The following is an 18,092-nucleotide window of genomic DNA, read 5'->3' on the forward strand; positions in this document are numbered from 1 at the left end:
TCTAGATTGCAAATTTGCACTAGGCACCATGATGATGGTGTAATGACAACAAACATTTAGATAAGATTTGGAACAACTCAGCTGGCAGGATTCAATCAAATTTCAGGAAAATAGTCACACAAGGAATTATGTCGCATGTGACATGTTCATCATTGGACTGCAGCTTTGATTGTGAATTAAAGCTGCAGTTTAAGGATGAAAACAGGCTGGAAGATAATTAGAGATAATTTCAAAAAAATGCTGTGGATAAGGGCAAAATATAAGGAAGATGTGAGTTTGAAATGTTTTATAATAAATGCTTGGGATTAATGATAATGCAATTTAAAGTGGATCCTTGAATAATTGGATAATTTTATTAATATTATCTACAAAATATTCTCTTTATGTTGCTTGCCTCAAACATGATCATTTTGTAAATATTTTCTATATAATATATGAGACAGTAGTATAATGATTTTACTATGAATTCCAGACTCAAAGCTGTAAGGACAGGCAAATGATATTATTGATTATATTTTAATATTTTGCTTTATATTTTCCTTAGATATAATTGGTATATTTTTACAAAAAAATTCACTGTAAGATCACACTGCAAGTCTAGCTATTATAAGTCAATCCTCACAGTGTGTTGCTCCATGACATCATCAGCCACTACATTCATCAACTGTATAGTATACATGTACAAATAGTCTGTAGTAGTATATATACCCCAATAGATCAAGGAGACTTCTTAACGAGTCCTTCTGTTGTTTACCCACAACAAACTCGGTCTTATCTAAGGGGTAATCACTCCCACTCACTTCATTACTGCTTGTTTGAGTTGTGCGCCAGAGTATACAAACTCTTGGTTGTTACATTACCATCAAACATCAATAACTCACACTCTCCACCCTCCCCTATCAATGCCATCACCGCTTTGACACTTTCTCTCAATAATTGCACACTCATGCACCATAATTGCACACTTATACACACTATTTGCACACTTATACACACTATTTGCACACTTATACACACTATTTGCAATGATAGTCAGGAGGATGAAAGGGAGATTGAATCCTCACCGCCCCTTCAGTTACCTTTCTCCACAACAATAGGAGTAGAGCATCAACCTTTTATCAATATATTATCCAAAATTACTCCTTATTTTTGCACTTTTATACATTATCATCACCATTCTCCCATGTCACCATCAGCTCAACTGTTACCAATCACTCCTCCCAGTGCCAGCAATTCCACCCCAATCCCAACTCATCTTCACTCAATCCTAAATGCATACATTGACCACTACAAACATCTAACATGTCCTGGTCTGAAGGGTTTTGTGTTACTAAAGAAGCTCTCATCATCAGAATTGTAGGGGGAGTGCTACTTGTCCTCACCCTCTTCTACAGTTTTGTCTTCCCTTGTATTTGCACTTATTGTTGATGAGAATGTGTTGAGGTTATTCACCTCCACAACAGAACAACCTATCCCTCCAGTGCATCTACATTTGCCAGCAGTACTAAGGTGCTCCACATAATATAGTAATAACCTTTCATCTTAGGTGGGGCAATATTACCTGATGATATTACTATCTAGAAGAGGCCAGAGGAGTCTGGCGGAGTGTGCCAGCTAGGCCATGTTAGACGTGATATTATTGTGCCCATCATTGATGGCCCGGCTGGGTGAGACACTACCCATCCTAGACAACCCAGCTGGGTCAGTACATTACAGGGTGCTCATCTTAGACAACCCGGTGTCGATGATGAGAACTGCTGTTAGAAAACCACACACAAAAACAAACTAACACACAATCCTCCCAGATTCCACGGAACTTGTTTATGGGCTTTGCCTCCTAGAACAGTGGGTACTCTGGTTGTTTGTGAGGTGGTATGTATAAGGATCCTTCAAAGTAAAACCCAAAGATGTATGGGTGTGGGTTTTGAGGAGGAGGGATAGTTGGAATATAGAAAGATAGGGGCTTAGTGACGAGTATAGATGAGCACTACCTTGCTAATAGTAGCACAAGGTAGGTTTGAGAACGACAAGATGACAAGGTGATGAGGTTCCCAGTGATAAGGGATGACAATGACTTCAAAAGTGGGAAGTGACAATGACAGCAGTTAACAGTAGTAGCAGTGGGAAGTGTTGTGACCACACTGGATCACAAGCAGCAGAGTAGTGAACTTGAAATTAGAGAAGAAGTCTGGAATCGAGTTCTTGTTCTTTTACAAGGTAGAATACAGGGGTTTATATAGTAAAAGAAAAGTAGGCTATGCACAGTATAGCTGTGCAAAAAGAATGAGAAAGAACATGAAGGAAGGAATGTACGCTGACAAATCCTGTGTAGGTAGTACAGGATAAGATTGTCAAAAAAAGGAAGAGAAAGGGATAGAACAATGAATACTGTGTAAGTAATGTCACAGGTTTGTAAAGCCATAAAGTAAAGTCCAATAGCAAAAAGAGAGCAGGAAAATCATGATGTCATGGGAAGATGTAGTAAAAAAAGGGCAAGGCAAAACACTATCAGTATCAACACAGTTCCTTTATTGTCAGTTAGACATTCTAAAAAAATATGTGTCCATAAAAATGATTCAAAATCAAAAATAATTGCACTGTAAATGAATGTTCTGCTGAAAAAAAGAAACTGGAGCCACCAGTCCACCACCTAGTCCAAATCTAATGGTTCTATAGCCTTACCAATGGACTGGTTGTGTTGGACCACCTGATCAAACAAGGGAGGGAGAGGAGTAGTTCCAATTTGGAACAAGTGAGTCCCAGGCAGCGTATGGTAGGTGTAGCTGTAGCGAAGACGATGGACAAAAGATAAGTGTACCCAAGTGAATGGAACAGCGATGAACATGGGCGATGCAAGGGGATGAACCTTCTCCAGCTCAAAAACTACCCACCCACGCTCCAACCAGGCAAGACAAGCGACCGATGTTTTGATAGTATATGATGGTAGATCGATGTCATAAAAATGGACCTGTTGCCCTATTTGAACCGGCCACCGGGGCTTTGCTGATATCAGCAGTGGCACGTGGTAGTCAACGGATCGGCGACGGAAGCGGATAGGAAGTGGTGACATCAAAAATGGTGGGGGTGCAAATAAGATGAGGAGGAGGAGGGTGGAGGTGACGGAAAAGTGGATTAGAATGGGGATCCAGAAACGACCATCAGGTGAGAATACAAAGGAGAGGAAGGGGCCCATGGTGGGGCTAGGCAAAGGAAGGGAAGTGAAGGAAACGACAAAAGCGGGGGTGCAATGCAATGTGTAGCCAGTGGCGACGCAAAAATTTGCCGAAATGCCGAAATGCGGAAAGTACCGAATGGAAAAGCAAAGGTGAGCGTGACTGGATTGCCTAATAGAGGTGATGCTGATCAGCCACAAGTTCAAAAAAGGCAATATTAATTACTATTCCACGTGGCATTGTGCCTGTGTGGCGCAAAGGCAAGTCTTTTTGAATATTCACTTTGTTATTGACACCTGTCCATGCTACCAATCAACTTTGGTGCATAACAGCGTCCCAAATACTTACATGTTCACGCCATATGACATGGTCATATTCACATCACCATCATCTACTGCAAGGTGCCCTCTTGATGTGCACATTGACATCTTTTTTAGGACTATATTCGGAGCTAAATGTTAAATTTTCACAGGCGAAGAATCAACATCAATACTTGTTATTTCCATGCAATAAGAGTAACACTCACTGGGTGCTGATGATTGTTGATGTAGAGAATCGCACTATCGTAGGATTCAATAGCTTAAAGTTCTTAACAAAGAAGGACATTGTGGTATGTGGCATTCCCATGTGTCAATTTTGCCCTGACATTTTTTCTTAGCAAGTGGAGAAATATGTGTTGACTGTTATCAAGAATACAACTCCTGATGCTCCCACTTCCAGGTTTTGCCATATCTTGAAGGTAAGTGCCCTGGTGATATCATTGTTTCAATGGCAACAGTAACACAATTTCAGTCAAATTTTGAAGAGCAAGACAACAGGTCTGATTGTTGTCCATATATTTGCATATTTGCAGGAATATTTGCAGGCGGACTCCCAGAAAGCCTCATCACCTCCCGCTTAGTGCGAACATTCCGGAAGGTTCTCGCAGTGGACATTGTGCAAGGCAATTTGGAAAAATCCCTGTCCTTCCTCCATAATTATGCATCAGCACATAATTATAGGGCGAATGGGGTCCCAGTGCCACTACATTGATAGGCATTTGTTCACAAATAGTATGTACATAATAACATCACAAATATAGTGCATCCATGATATGTCTGATCTACTGTCCCAATATGCAAGGGTGGGACAGACAACATTTAGAAGACAACAACTTTTATCTGCAACTTCTCCACAGCCAGGGAAGTAAGTGATGGTGCTGCCTTACCAATATGCGACCAGGACAGTTGGTAGGATCCATATATGTTCATATACATTTTTTGTTGTCCAATTTCTGATTTCTTCTCGACAGTTTATCGTCTTGGTTCCTCTTGACATATTCCGCTTGATCTTTTCATTTCTTCAGGAAAGCACACCCTCCATGAAAACTTGGCTTCTGAAGAAAACAACCAATTCTCTTGGGTACAATGTACACCACAATGTCCAACCATACATGGCGGTGTGAAAAGCATGGGGCGCAGCCATCTGCAGTATGCTGGGTGATAAGAGTGACTGCCTGAAATGGTGGGACACCAGGCTCTAATTTGTTGATCTCAAAATTTCAGCAACGCACCAACCATGGTTGATATATTATGCATTTGCTGGCGTTTTTGACAACACAATCATATGGCCAGACTTGGTTGCATAAGCTCCACTGCGACTGCCACCCCTCGTGTATAGTGTATTTGTCATTTGTACGTGACCGGCAACATCCTGTGGCATTCAAACTGTGAGTGAAATGTAGAAGCACAGCCACAGCACCGCAAGCCATGATAATCATGATCATAATACAACAATAACACTGTATCTTAGTGCTGTGTCTGGTTGTACAGCACAGACTATGTTAGTTTTGGTGATTCTGCACCTTTGTGCTACCTCTATATTTTCATTTCTTTCTCTATCTATTCCTCTACCATTCAGTATTGATTGTGTTCTCTATTATTTTGCCTTTATGGCTAATTTGTTTACCTTTGTTTACAAAACTTCGGACAGTACTGCAGAGTCTAATGCTTCCTATTCACTAGTTACTCACATTAGACTCTAGGTACTGTATACCTGTCATACTCTCTAATAATCAAGTTACTCACATTGGACTCTAGTTTCCAGTCCCTGATAGCTCTCAGCAAGTGGTTAGACACTTCCTTTAAGCTTTGTTCTTAATAAAGTGTTGGTGCAAAGGATACTGCATGCTTCAGAGCATCAAATGCTTCTTGTCTGGGTTTATCCCATTGAAATTCAGCTCCTTTGTGATACAATTTTCCGTTATGAGGCAAGTGAGTAATTAGATCAAAATAATATGTGTGTGTAGTAGTGACAGTACATCTGATGTTAGGACATAACAAATAATGGGGATTTGTTGTTGAATAAAATGAAAGAGGTGTTTTGAGCTTTTTATCAGGTATTAGCTACCAATATTTCGGAAACCTAGAAATTGATATTATTCACATTATTTTGTATACTAGTATACCAAATCCAGAAGAGAAAACTTGGAATAAATTAGTCAGAGCTTGGTTTACTCTGTAATCAGCTTTGTTTGCCTGTTTTGTACTTGATGCTGCCCAATTCTGGTTGGAGGACTAGTTTTTGGGTCTCCTCCATCACATGCATATTATTCTACTCCAAATTTGGAATAGCCAAGAATCTTGTAACAGAAGTTCTGATTGTTTTTGCATCATTAAAGTAAGGTAAAACTTGATGATATGAGTTTTTTGGCACAAAGGCTGGCCAGACTGTAAAGCCACCCCAAAATGGGTAGCTTTCAAGCACAATTTTCTCTTTTTTTGCAACATCAAGAAAAACTTCTGCTAGGTCTGTCCACACCTGCCAGACGTTGATTGACTATGTGTAAAACACTTTTTCTGTGTCATCACAAAAAATGTTGCTGGTCTGCAAGTACTTGGCTGTATAGAAAGTTATCTCACCAATTTAGTGCACAGTGCCACAGTGTCACATAAATTGCCCAAAGAGTAACTTGATACATGTCATCAGTTATGAGCATTATAAATAGCAGTACTAGTTCTTGTTAAAACTAGCTGAGGCCCTTTGTCGGCTTGATTCATAATCTTGGTGGATCAAGCCTTTAAAAATCTATTAACAATCCCCGTCTCAGTATTAACTGTTAGAATATACTCTGACATACCATTACCCATAGGATAATATCTCTGATTTGTACTGAATGTTATGTTCCTTTGACTCCTGGTTTCTCTGATTTTATTTTTACCTTCAATGTTTGCAAAATACGTCAATGGTAAGAACTAATGACTGATAATATCTACCAAAAATATAAGTTATTGTGTAGAAAACATAAATTCAATGAATCATTTTATACCAGTATTGATCCCTTTGCTTCTCATCTGCTATCCCAAATTATTTCTGCAGGAAAATCTTTGATTTGCACCAGTAACAAGAAATGTTGCCAATGGTTTCAACCAACAGATAACCTGATAAAAATTTAGTATATTAGTTTAAATGTTGTAATATAAAGTTATAATATTTTAGCATATTACTTACTATACTAAATAGATTTATAATAACACTCAACCCAGTAAGAAATACCACCAAGACAAATTTCACTAAATCAACCTAAAAACGTCAAAAGCTACTAAATCACACCAACACAAGAACTTCAAGACTCAGTTAAACCCAAATCACATTAACCTAAAATAAAATACAAATAAAATAAAATAAAAACTACAGAAAATAGACATTGCCAAGCTACATACAGCCCATAATAAGCTTAAAAATGACTCAGCAATGATGCTTACTGGGTAAAAGAAAAAGAAGAAAATATTTGCAAAGAAAATATATATATATAAAATCGAAGATAAAATCAAACGTCATCAGGTGCCGAAGGTAAAGCGGCACCCATGGTGATCCAATAAACAGCATAGCTTATGGATAAAAAGTAACAAAATCCCCATAGGGATCTCTAGAGCAAGAGCAAAAGAGGTGATAGGGAAGGAAAACATGGTAACTGAAAGATAATGAATCAAAAACGAAAAACTTGAATAATAATAAGCAAAAATTAAAGCGTAGCTTAAAATTTGAAACTCAAAAATCACACACCACAACTGACATGTACACACTAATACCCATGAGAACGTGACACCAAAACAAAAATACAAAATGCCCCCCGGCAAAATGATACCAAACACCCAAACACCCAAATAAATGTCTACCAAAACTAACATTTTGGTGATTCTGCACCTTTGTGCTACCTACATATTTTCATTCCTTTCTCTATCTAATCCTCTATCATTCAGTATTGATTGTGTTCTCTATTATTCCGCCTTTGTGGCTGCTTTTTTTACCTTTGTTTACAAAACTTCGGACAGTACTGCAGAGTCCAATGCTTCCTATTCTTTAGTTACTCACATTGGACTTTAGGTATGTATATAACAACCAAGAGTTTGTTACTCCGGCACACAACTCAGACAAGCTATAGAGAGGATGATGAGGGAGTGGTTACCCTTTAGGCTTCAACAAGTTAGTTGTGAGGATACAACAGGAGGACTCACTGAGGAGTCTCCTTGATCTATTGGGGTATATATACTACTACAGGTGTGTTTGTACATATGTACTATACAGTTGATGAAGGCAGTGGCTGATGATGTCAGAGGGTGCAGCCCGTGTGACCAGCTCCACTGCGTGAGAGACTTGTATCTTGAATAGAAAGAAAGGCAGCACAGCATGAGAAAGTGGAGTTTAAACAAAAGGGAAAGTGCCACATGGCATGGAGTGTGAAAACTACAGTAAAAGGTTAAAGAGGAGAATGAAAATTAAAGGTCCGGAAATGTGTTATCGTAACACTGTATACCTGTCATACTCTCTAATAATATAGTTACTCACATTGGACTCTAGTTTCCAATCTCTGATTGCTCTCAGCAAGTGGCTAGACACTTCCGGGACTTGCTCCCCAGGCTTGCATTGTCATCCCACATACACTTGTACTTCTTATGGCTGCACTTGTTGCAGGATGTCCTCCACTTTTCTGTCTGCTTACTCCTGCTTATAGTGCAGACAGACTTGTCCAGCCTGCACCGCTTACACCCCTCCATGCTTTTCCTCTGCAGATCCTCTACACCCCTAGTAATCTCTACCACCACTTTTCCCTTTCTCTTGCCAGTTGGAGGTGCTACAGGGTCCAGGTGCTGACCACCAGAAGTCCTAGGGCCAGGGCAGGTGTGTGGGGGGTGAGATGGCCTTTCAGGCCCAAGAACAGGGGTAGAGATGGGGAGCACCGGGACGGTGCTGCCCTTTTCACCTTCTTCAACAAAACTCCTAGCATATGAGCAACATCGCACTTTTGTTTGCCTGTGGTGGGCGCTGGGGGGCTTTTGGAACGTGCTGGCTGGATGGGCATTGTGGCAAATGTACAAGGCCAAGGTGGAACCACTGTGAAAATAAACAGTCAGTAAGAAATTGAAAAATAATGAAAAAATAGGAAACTTACTTTGCAACCACCATCTATTGTCCAGAGTCTCCCTTCTCTTAGCAGTCTGTCTCCCGGGCTCAAACCAGACCAATTCCTCCACCGCCTCATCATCCCGGGTGATTAACAATGGATCTACTGCCCTTCCCTCATTCTTTACTCTTTCAAACTGTGTGATGGCCGTTAAAAAGAGCCAGGAGACATGAAAGTCATGCTCCCCAGATCCTTCCTCCGTGCCCTCCCTGGGTCTTTCCTCAAATCTCTCCCTAGCACTCACTCTTACAAATAATATCTTTGATATTGGGGTGCCATGCAAGAGACCTAATTGTAACAACCCCAGGAGCATAAAATTAGGGATGCCCGGGCCCTTAGTCTTTGCCATAGGGGTTTCTAGTGTACAGAAGTCATCATTAAAAGCTGGAAATTCAATGCCACCAGTGCCTGAACATTGAAACCAGAATATAGTGGAAAAGGAGGGCTTGTTTTCAGCGTCAGTGCTCCATCTGTGACAGAGAAACCAAAAAAGAGTACAGAGACAAATATTTTTGACCTGGGTATACCAATATTCAAGTAGATAATAGTATTACTATATGTAAATTTATGCCTAAAAATGTCTCATGGATGCCTCAAATCCATCAGGACCTTAGAGGGCAAAATTATCAAGATTTAATAATAACTCAGATATCTATCAAGAGTGGAGGTAAGACCACACTGTATCTCAGCAATCTATGTATTGCACTCTCCGCCACTTATCGTCCTGTAACCCAGCCAGGTTGTCTAAGATGGGTGTCCTCTCACCTACCTGGGTCATCTTCAATGAGCAGACTCTCACCTAGCCAGTGTCATGCACCAAAGTTGATTGGTAGCATGGACAGGTGTCAATAACAAAGCGAATATTCAAAAAGACTTGCCTTTGCGCCACACAGGCACAATGCCACGTGGAATAGTAATTAATATTGCCTTTTTTGAACTTGTGGCTGATCAGCATCACCTCTATTAGGCAATCCAGTCACGCTCACCTTTGCTTTTCCATTCGGTACTTTCCGCATTTCGGCATTTCGGCAAATTTTTGCGTCGCCACTGGCTACACATTGCATTGCACCCCCGCTTTTGTCGTTTCCTTCACTTCCCTTCCTTTGCCTAGCCCCACCATGGGCCCCTTCCTCTCCTTTGTATTCTCACCTGATGGTCGTTTCTGGATCCCCATTCTAATCCACTTTTCCGTCACCTCCACCCTCCTCCTCCTCATCTTATTTGCACCCCCACCATTTTTGATGTCACCACTTCCTATCCGCTTCCGTCGCCGATCCGTTGACTACCACGTGCCACTGCTGATATCAGCAAAGCCCCGGTGGCCGGTTCAAATAGGGCAACAGGTCCATTTTTATGACATCGATCTACCATCATATACTATCAAAACATCGGTCGCTTGTCTTGCCTGGTTGGAGCGTGGGTGGGTAGTTTTTGAGCTGGAGAAGGTTCATCCCCTTGCATCGCCCATGTTCATCGCTGTTCCATTCACTTGGGTACACTTATCTTTTGTCCATCGTCTTCGCTACAGCTACACCTACCATACGCTGCCTGGGACTCACTTGTTCCAAATTGGAACTACTCCTCTCCCTCCCTTGTTTGATCAGGTGGTCCAACACAACCAGTCCATTGGTAAGGCTATAGAACCATTAGATTTGGACTAGGTGGTGGACTGGTGGCTCCAGTTTCTTTTTTTCAGCAGAACATTCATTTACAGTGCAATTATTTTTGATTTTGAATCATTTTTATGGACACATATTTTTTTAGAATGTCTAACTGACAATAAAGGAACTGTGTTGATACTGATAGTGTTTTGCCTTGCCCTTTTTTTACTACATCTTCCCATGACATCATGATTTTCCTGCTCTCTTTTTGCTATTGGACTTTACTTTATGGCTTTACAAACCTGTGACATTACTTACACAGTATTCATTGTTCTATCCCTTTCTCTTCCTTTTTTTGACAATCTTATCCTGTACTACCTACACAGGATTTGTTGTTAGTTTTGGTGATTCTGCACCTTTGTGCTACCTCTATATTTTCATTCCTTTCTCTATCTATCCCTCTACCATTCAGTATTGATTGTGTTCTCTATTATTTCGCCTTTGTGGCTGCTTTGTTTACCTTTGTTTACAAAACATCGGACAGTACTGCAGAGTTTCATGCTTCCTATTCTCAAGTTACTCACATTGGACTCTAGTTCCAGTCCCTGATTGCTCTCAGCAAGTGGCTAGACACTTCCTTCAAGCTTTGTTCTAAATACAGGACTCCATGGAAAGACCCCATATGAAATACTGTTTAAAAGGAGAGTTGATCCAACTTTGTTTTGCCCTTTTGGATGCCAAGCATATGCCTTGATTCCGAAAGACAAAAGGCAAGGGAAGTTTTACTCCAAGGGGCGCAAAGCCATAATGATTGGCTACACACATTGAAAGCAAGCCTACAAACTCCTAGACACTGAAAAACAAAATGTGTTTTCCAGTCAGCATGTCATATTCAATGAATCCGGAAAGGTACAAAAGGACAACACTGCTCCCTGGAACACAGACACTAGCACAGATCAGTGGGAGGGACTTATTCCAGAGAATGCTCACTATCCAGACCAAAAAACATTGACCCTCGGATCCGAGATCCAAATGAATTGCAAATGGAACCACATCTCCAAGCACCTGATCAGCTAAGACACCCTCCACAACAGTCTCTACAACCAAGACCTGAACACTGGCCATCTTCAGAACGGAAAGCCAAAGTAGAGTCACAGTCAGTGGGAGGACAGCCCCTCAACATACAGCCAGCTGATGTGGAAAAAGTCCGGATACAGCTAAACAACCTGTCCATTGGATCAGCTTCTGGAAGGCATCCAACACCTCCAAGGAGTGATTCAACACCTTCAGGAGTGAGTGGGGCAACACACACACAAATGTGTCTACTCCCTGGAGTACCTGCACAAGTTCCTAAAAGAGCAGTCATGCCTGCTGAAGTCCTAGGAGTACGCAAAAGCAGTCGCCAGACCCGTCCTGCAGACAAAAACCGAGATTATCAAAGGACTCTAGATGAGGAACAGTCTCGAAAAGAGCAGCATGACAACTCCATGGAGAAACCTAACACTCCTGAGGTTCATGAAGAAACATCTGACACAGAGGAGACATTCTTTGCTGGAATAACAAGTACCGGTCCATCTAACACAGACCTTCCAAGGACACTAAAGGAAGCCTTATCACGTCCGGATGGAGAATTATGGAAGTCTGCCTTGGAGGAGGGACTCCTAAGTCTCAATACTAATGCAGTATATGACACTGTTCCACTTCCGAAGGGAGTAAAACCCATCACATCAAAACCTGTGTTCTGGATCAAGTTTGATCAAAACGGAAACATTGAGAGATACAAACTCCGGATTGTTGCACGAGGTTTTACTCAAAGGGAGGGGATTGATTACCAGGAAGTTTTTGCTCTGGTTGCAAACTTAGAGTCGATCCGAATTATTCTAGCCCTGGCAGCAAAGTACGACCTAGAACTTGATCAAATAGATGTATCCACAGCTTATCTCAATGGAGAACTTGAAGAAAAACTGTACATGCTTCCTCCAGGGGGTGTTCCTATCCAACCTGGATACTGCTGGAGGTTGAAGAAATCCATCTACGGATTAAAACAAGCTGGTCGTACATGGAACAAAACCTTTGATCACAAGCTCCAGGTTTCACAAGACTAAATGCAGAAACATGTCACTATGTATTCCGGGACAACAAAAAAATATGCTTTGTCGTTGTCTATGTAGATGACCTCCTCTTAGGAGCTTCATCCCAAAAATTCATGGATATCACAAAAGCCAAACTCGAATCCATATTCAAGATGCGGGACCTTGGAGAAGCAAAATACATCCTTGGAATAGAGATTCAACGTGATCTTTCAAACAAAACAATATCCCTATTGCAACGCCAATACATTGACACAGTCCTGGAGCGTACTGGAACGAAGAACTGCAAACCAGTATGGACACTAATGGCCCATGGATCAAAACTCCTCGCAAATGCTCCAGGGGAAGATATTGTGTAACACGAGATGCATATTGAAGAGCGTCAAGTGTCATACCTCTCAATTGTAGGCTCCCTCATGTATGCCATGCTTGGAACCCGCCCAGACATTGCCTACATTGTTGGAATACTAAGCAGACATAGCTCAGCTCCAAGGAGCCATCACTGAGAAGCTGCAAAATGTGTCCTCCGATATCTGAAAGCAACCAGGGAAATGGAACTACAATATGATGGCACAGATGTCTCCATGGACATGGATTTCTATGGATATTTGGATGCAGATTGGTCTGGAGACCCAGACACATCTCGATCAACACACCGCGGGCATTGGCTTATATGAGCTGGGATTATAAAGGGATTTTACAGGGATGACTTTATTATTAGTTGCTGCCAATGACTTAGGGAAATAAATAGATAATTTTCAAAATATAATTCCCAATCAATATTGTGTATGTCTGCAGCTTTGAGAGTGGAAAAAATCATTATCATCTCACAATATAATCTTTGCAATTAATCAGCACATATTGTCAAAAAAAAAATCACACTCAATGCTGATATAATATGATGATATTTATGGAGAAGATGTTTAGAATATTATCAGAGAATTAAATATAAAATTCTCCACCATTGAATCAGTGATTTTATGATAATAATATTTTTGAAATATTCCCATATATTTTTCTCATTCATCTGCAGCCTTTTATTAGAAAAAATCCCCAAACATATCCCTGGACTGTTTGTTTTATCTTATCACACGTTTGATTTACAATCAAAGCAGCGCTTCAATCAAAGACTTACCTAGTGTCACACTAGTCACACACTGTGATTCCCATCTGAGGCTGCATTTGTTAGTTTTGGTGATTCTGCACCTTTGTGCTACCTCTATATTTTCATTCCTTTCTCTATCTATCCCTCTACCATTCAGTATTGATTGTGTTCTCTATTATTTCGCCTTTGTGGCTGCTTTGTTTACCTTTGTTTACAAAACATCGGACAGTACTGCAGAGTCCAATGCTTCCTATTCTCTAGTTACTCACATTGGACTCTAGGTACTGTATACCTGTCATACTCTCTAATAATAAAGTTACTCACATTGGACTCTAGTTCCAGTCCCTGATTGCTCTCAGCAAGTGGCTAGACACTTCCTTCAAGCTTTGTTCTTAATAGCATTGTACGACACTTTTGTTAGACATCCTGGTCAATAATCTGCACTGAAAACCGTAAGTTTATTTTTCTATTTTTCTATTTTGTGTGGGTATCTGATTGGTTCTCTATCATCCAGGGCAACAAACAACGTACCTGCGCATTTGGATTGCAGCGGTAAGTTCATCCATTCCTTGCCTAGTCGCGTGAACATCATGATCATCCACCCATCTTCCCAGATTTCATGGCCGCCGTTGTTTCCTCGATAATCTGATCCAAGTCTGACGTGTTCTCATCTACACTTACTATACTTGCCCTGTAGCCTGCTATCACTGGGAACCTCGTTTTCTTGTTGTTCTCAAACCTACCTTGTGCTACGATTAGCAAGGTAGTGCTCGTCTATACTCACCACAAAGCCCCTATGGGACTACACTTGCACTCGAGTGGGAGTGACAAAACCGGATAAACCCGGTCTCTGCCAAAGCAGCCATTGTTCTCCATGGAGCATAGCCACCACTCCATGGAGTCACAATTGTACTCCTAGGAGTCATTATACTGTAGCACCTCCAACTATAAGTAGTAGGGGGTTTAGTATAGGATTACCTCAGTCGTTTCTATAGCCTCTTGGGCAGCGGCTGAGGTATGGTTACATTACATTTATTAGAGATCACCTTAAACTAACATCTGTTGTAGTTTCACATAGGTAAATAATAAAGTCGTTTCTATAGCCTCTCAGGCAGCAGCTGAGTTTCACTTAGTTTTATTACCCTGTTTTTTGATTTGGCAGATTGGTGCAGGATTATCCTCTGTAAGAAACAGAAAGCTGGGTAATATTACTCTCTTTGAGTCTATACAGTCTGCCAACTGTCTATGTCACATGAGATTGAGAATGACATGGGACCTTCTGCATATCACTTGAACTAGTGCTGCTATGGTCCAGTTTGGTCCAGTTTTTAGCACCCATCAGGAGGACACATAACCAAACCAGGGTTCAGTTCAAGCAAATAGTCTGAATGCTAGACCAGACTCATGGGAACCATTCACACAGGTCTGGTTCCAATGTTCTGCACTTTGAACACAAAACAAACACAATATATTTAGCAGCAATTGATTATGGTGGAGGTGGGAGTGAATCAGTGTTATCAACATCATTGTAGAATATAATCTGTTATGCATCATGGAGCTGCCCATCAGGGCCAACAGCACACTGGTCAGACATTGGTGATGAGACAAATAAACTCACCCATTTGAATTTTTATTTGAGAGGAGCAATTGATGGAGGTGTGTTCAGGACTGTTCAGAACCACTGAGAACAGTCCAGGAACCAGCCTCCCCTGTGCAAACCGGGAACATAATATGTGTCTGGTTCCCTGGATCCTCTGACCAAACTCCTTGAAACCAGACTGAAGTTTGCATCCAAACTTTGGTCCTGAACTGGACTGCAGCAGCACTAACTTGAACAAACTCAGTGAACATATGACAAATACAAGACAGCCACATATTGTATTGCATCAGAAAATGAACAATCCAATAAAAATGATGTAACATTGTATTAGCATTACATGTGATGTAGATGTAGAAATGAAAACCTGCTATAGTTGCAGTGTGATAGAGGAAAATAACTGATATTTTCATGAGATTGAAAATGAATCATATCACTCAGCAACATGCAGTATACACAGACTGCTCTGGGAGGTATTGAGCTTGCCACATCTTCAGAATAAATTTCCTGTGATCATGATAAGATAAATTATTTTATGCTTCATTTTGCTTTTTGAATTTGACCTCTTGTGTCTTATGCATTGTTTCCCTTGGAAAATATGCTAGATCTTATGTAACATATATAATATCTTCTTTCAGAACATTGATCTTTTGTTCCATGAACATGCTGCAGTTGACAGAATATATACTGTAAAGAAAACTAGAATCTACCTACATAAAAGGTCTATTTAAAAGAATAATATACATCCAATATATTCTTTCCTGTATTGATTGGATCTGGAGTTTGATAATGTTTCCCATAACTTATACATTCTCAAGGTATAAATGACTGGAGTTGTCTTCATTGGTTGGGCTAGTATTCTCATATTTGAACATCAATCCCCCTGATACCATGTCACAGTGACATATATTTGGGATTATCCCACAGTGATACTTGGTATGATACCATGGGAAAATACCAGAGGGGTGGTATCAGTCCACTTTTTATTAAGAACAAAGCTTGAAGGAAGTGTCTAGCCACTTGCTGAGAGCAATCAGGGACTGGAACTAGAGTCCAATGTGAGTAACTTTATTATTAGAGAGTATGACAGGTATACAGTACCTAGAGTCCAATATGAGTAACTAGAGAATAGGAAGCATTGGACTCTGCAGTACTGTCCGATGTTTTGTAAACAAAGGTAAACAAAGCAGCCACAAAGGCGAAATAATAGAGAACACAATCAATACTGAATGATAGAAGAATAGATAGAGAAAGGAATGAAAATATATAGGTAGCACAAAGGTGCAGAATCACCAAAACTAACACTTTTGGGATGATCCCAACCTTGCTGCAGCACTTGGGATGATACCATGAAAAACAGACTCTTAGCTTTATACATTTACACAAATAGTTGAAGCTAAATGCCTATGTTGTGGGGGTGACTGAAGTGGTCCCATGGTCTAACTTGGATACCCCATGGTCTGGCTCATATGTCTCATGGTCTAAATTGGATGTCCCATGGCAACACTGGGATTTTTCTATTGTATCATGTGGTCAGATTTCCTATGGTGTACTAAACAGATGCTCTAGAATACCACATGGTACAATTGGAATTGTCCACGTCTCATGGAACTACTGTATTAATCAGAATTCATCACAACAGCACTTCACCAACTAATCAAGCTCTTTCCACAGGATTAGTCATTATAAGCAATTGGTAATAATAGACAAAGTGACAAGCTTTAGTGGTGGGCAAGCTGCGGAGTCACCAATGCTGCCAGTGACAGCTACAGTAGTATGTATATGCAAATATCATCTTTCCAGGGAAAGTAAGTCTGCATACATCCTAATATATATCCTGCATCATAGCTATCAAATCTATTAATTTTCAATGACTAAGATGATTGGTATTGCTTATGATGCTTGGTTGGAGATGTATGTAAAAACTAATTCCCTCTATATTGGGTGGATATATATGAGCCAATTTTATCACAACACAATGGGATCTGCACCCGTGTACAGTGATTCTGGACCTTCTGGGCATGCAACCAATCAGTATGCTTTCCAAGTACGCCTTGGTAGCTTAGTTGGTAAAGCACCAGACCATGAAAGCTGGAGTCCCAGGTTCAAGCCCTGGCCAATGCATGTTTTCTCATACTATAAACAAATGTCATAATTTGTCAAATCTAACCAGTGTTGTTTCATAGGATCCTGTACTTGGTACTTCTGCTGGTTTTGGAAAATTCACTGAGATTATGTGCTTGTCACACAAAATAGCTGAAAAACACCAACCCAGGTCTTCAGAAGGAGTCTCCATATCTAGTTGTATGTGTCACAAAACAAAACAAAGCAAAATAAATCTCTTCCTTCTAAGGCATGCCTTCTGCGATATTCCAAGCCAATTCTCAAAAGGTCCACAATAGCACTACTGGATTTTAATCTCAGGTCCATCCACACTCTGCTGCAACATCACATGATGCTACATTGACATGTTCACTGTAGTCTGTGACATGTGACAAATTCCAAATTCCAGATAGGCCTGGTTTGGGCTCAGTTCACCATGCACTGGTTTCTGCCTTGGAACATCTTGTCACTATTTTAGATTATTTAGACTTGACCTCTTTGTGACTGTTACACCAAATGTGTTTAGTTGATTATTGTTGCAGTAACACAATGACAAATATGAGGTCAAAATTCAATAGTAATTTCTCAAGATTTAGATTGTTACATATGAAAAGTAAGATACTATTCTAATATTATTAAGATCTGGTGTTGCATTGCATGGTTTGTTTGATTTGTGTATTTGTTGAGTATGCTGATAAGGGACAAACCTATTATATGATTATCGCTATAATCATAAAGCTCAGGAGCCAATTCAGAGTATCATAAATTGAACTTGTTACTGAATGTGGCATAATAATGCATATTTGTCCTATTATATATGGTATGACTAATTTAAGGTTGTAATAAACAGTAATATCATTTTAGGTATTTTTGATCACATTATGATATGGTAAATCCTTCCCTTTGCATTAATAGACAAACAAAGGTTATTGTTCTTTCTATCCTATAGCTTGTAAGATGTATTATAATTATTGCATCTT

Source organism: Serpula lacrymans (genome assembly GCF_000218685.1).
Source record: "Serpula lacrymans var. lacrymans S7.9 unplaced genomic scaffold SERLAscaffold_8, whole genome shotgun sequence".
Taxonomy (NCBI): domain Eukaryota; kingdom Fungi; phylum Basidiomycota; class Agaricomycetes; order Boletales; family Serpulaceae; genus Serpula; species Serpula lacrymans.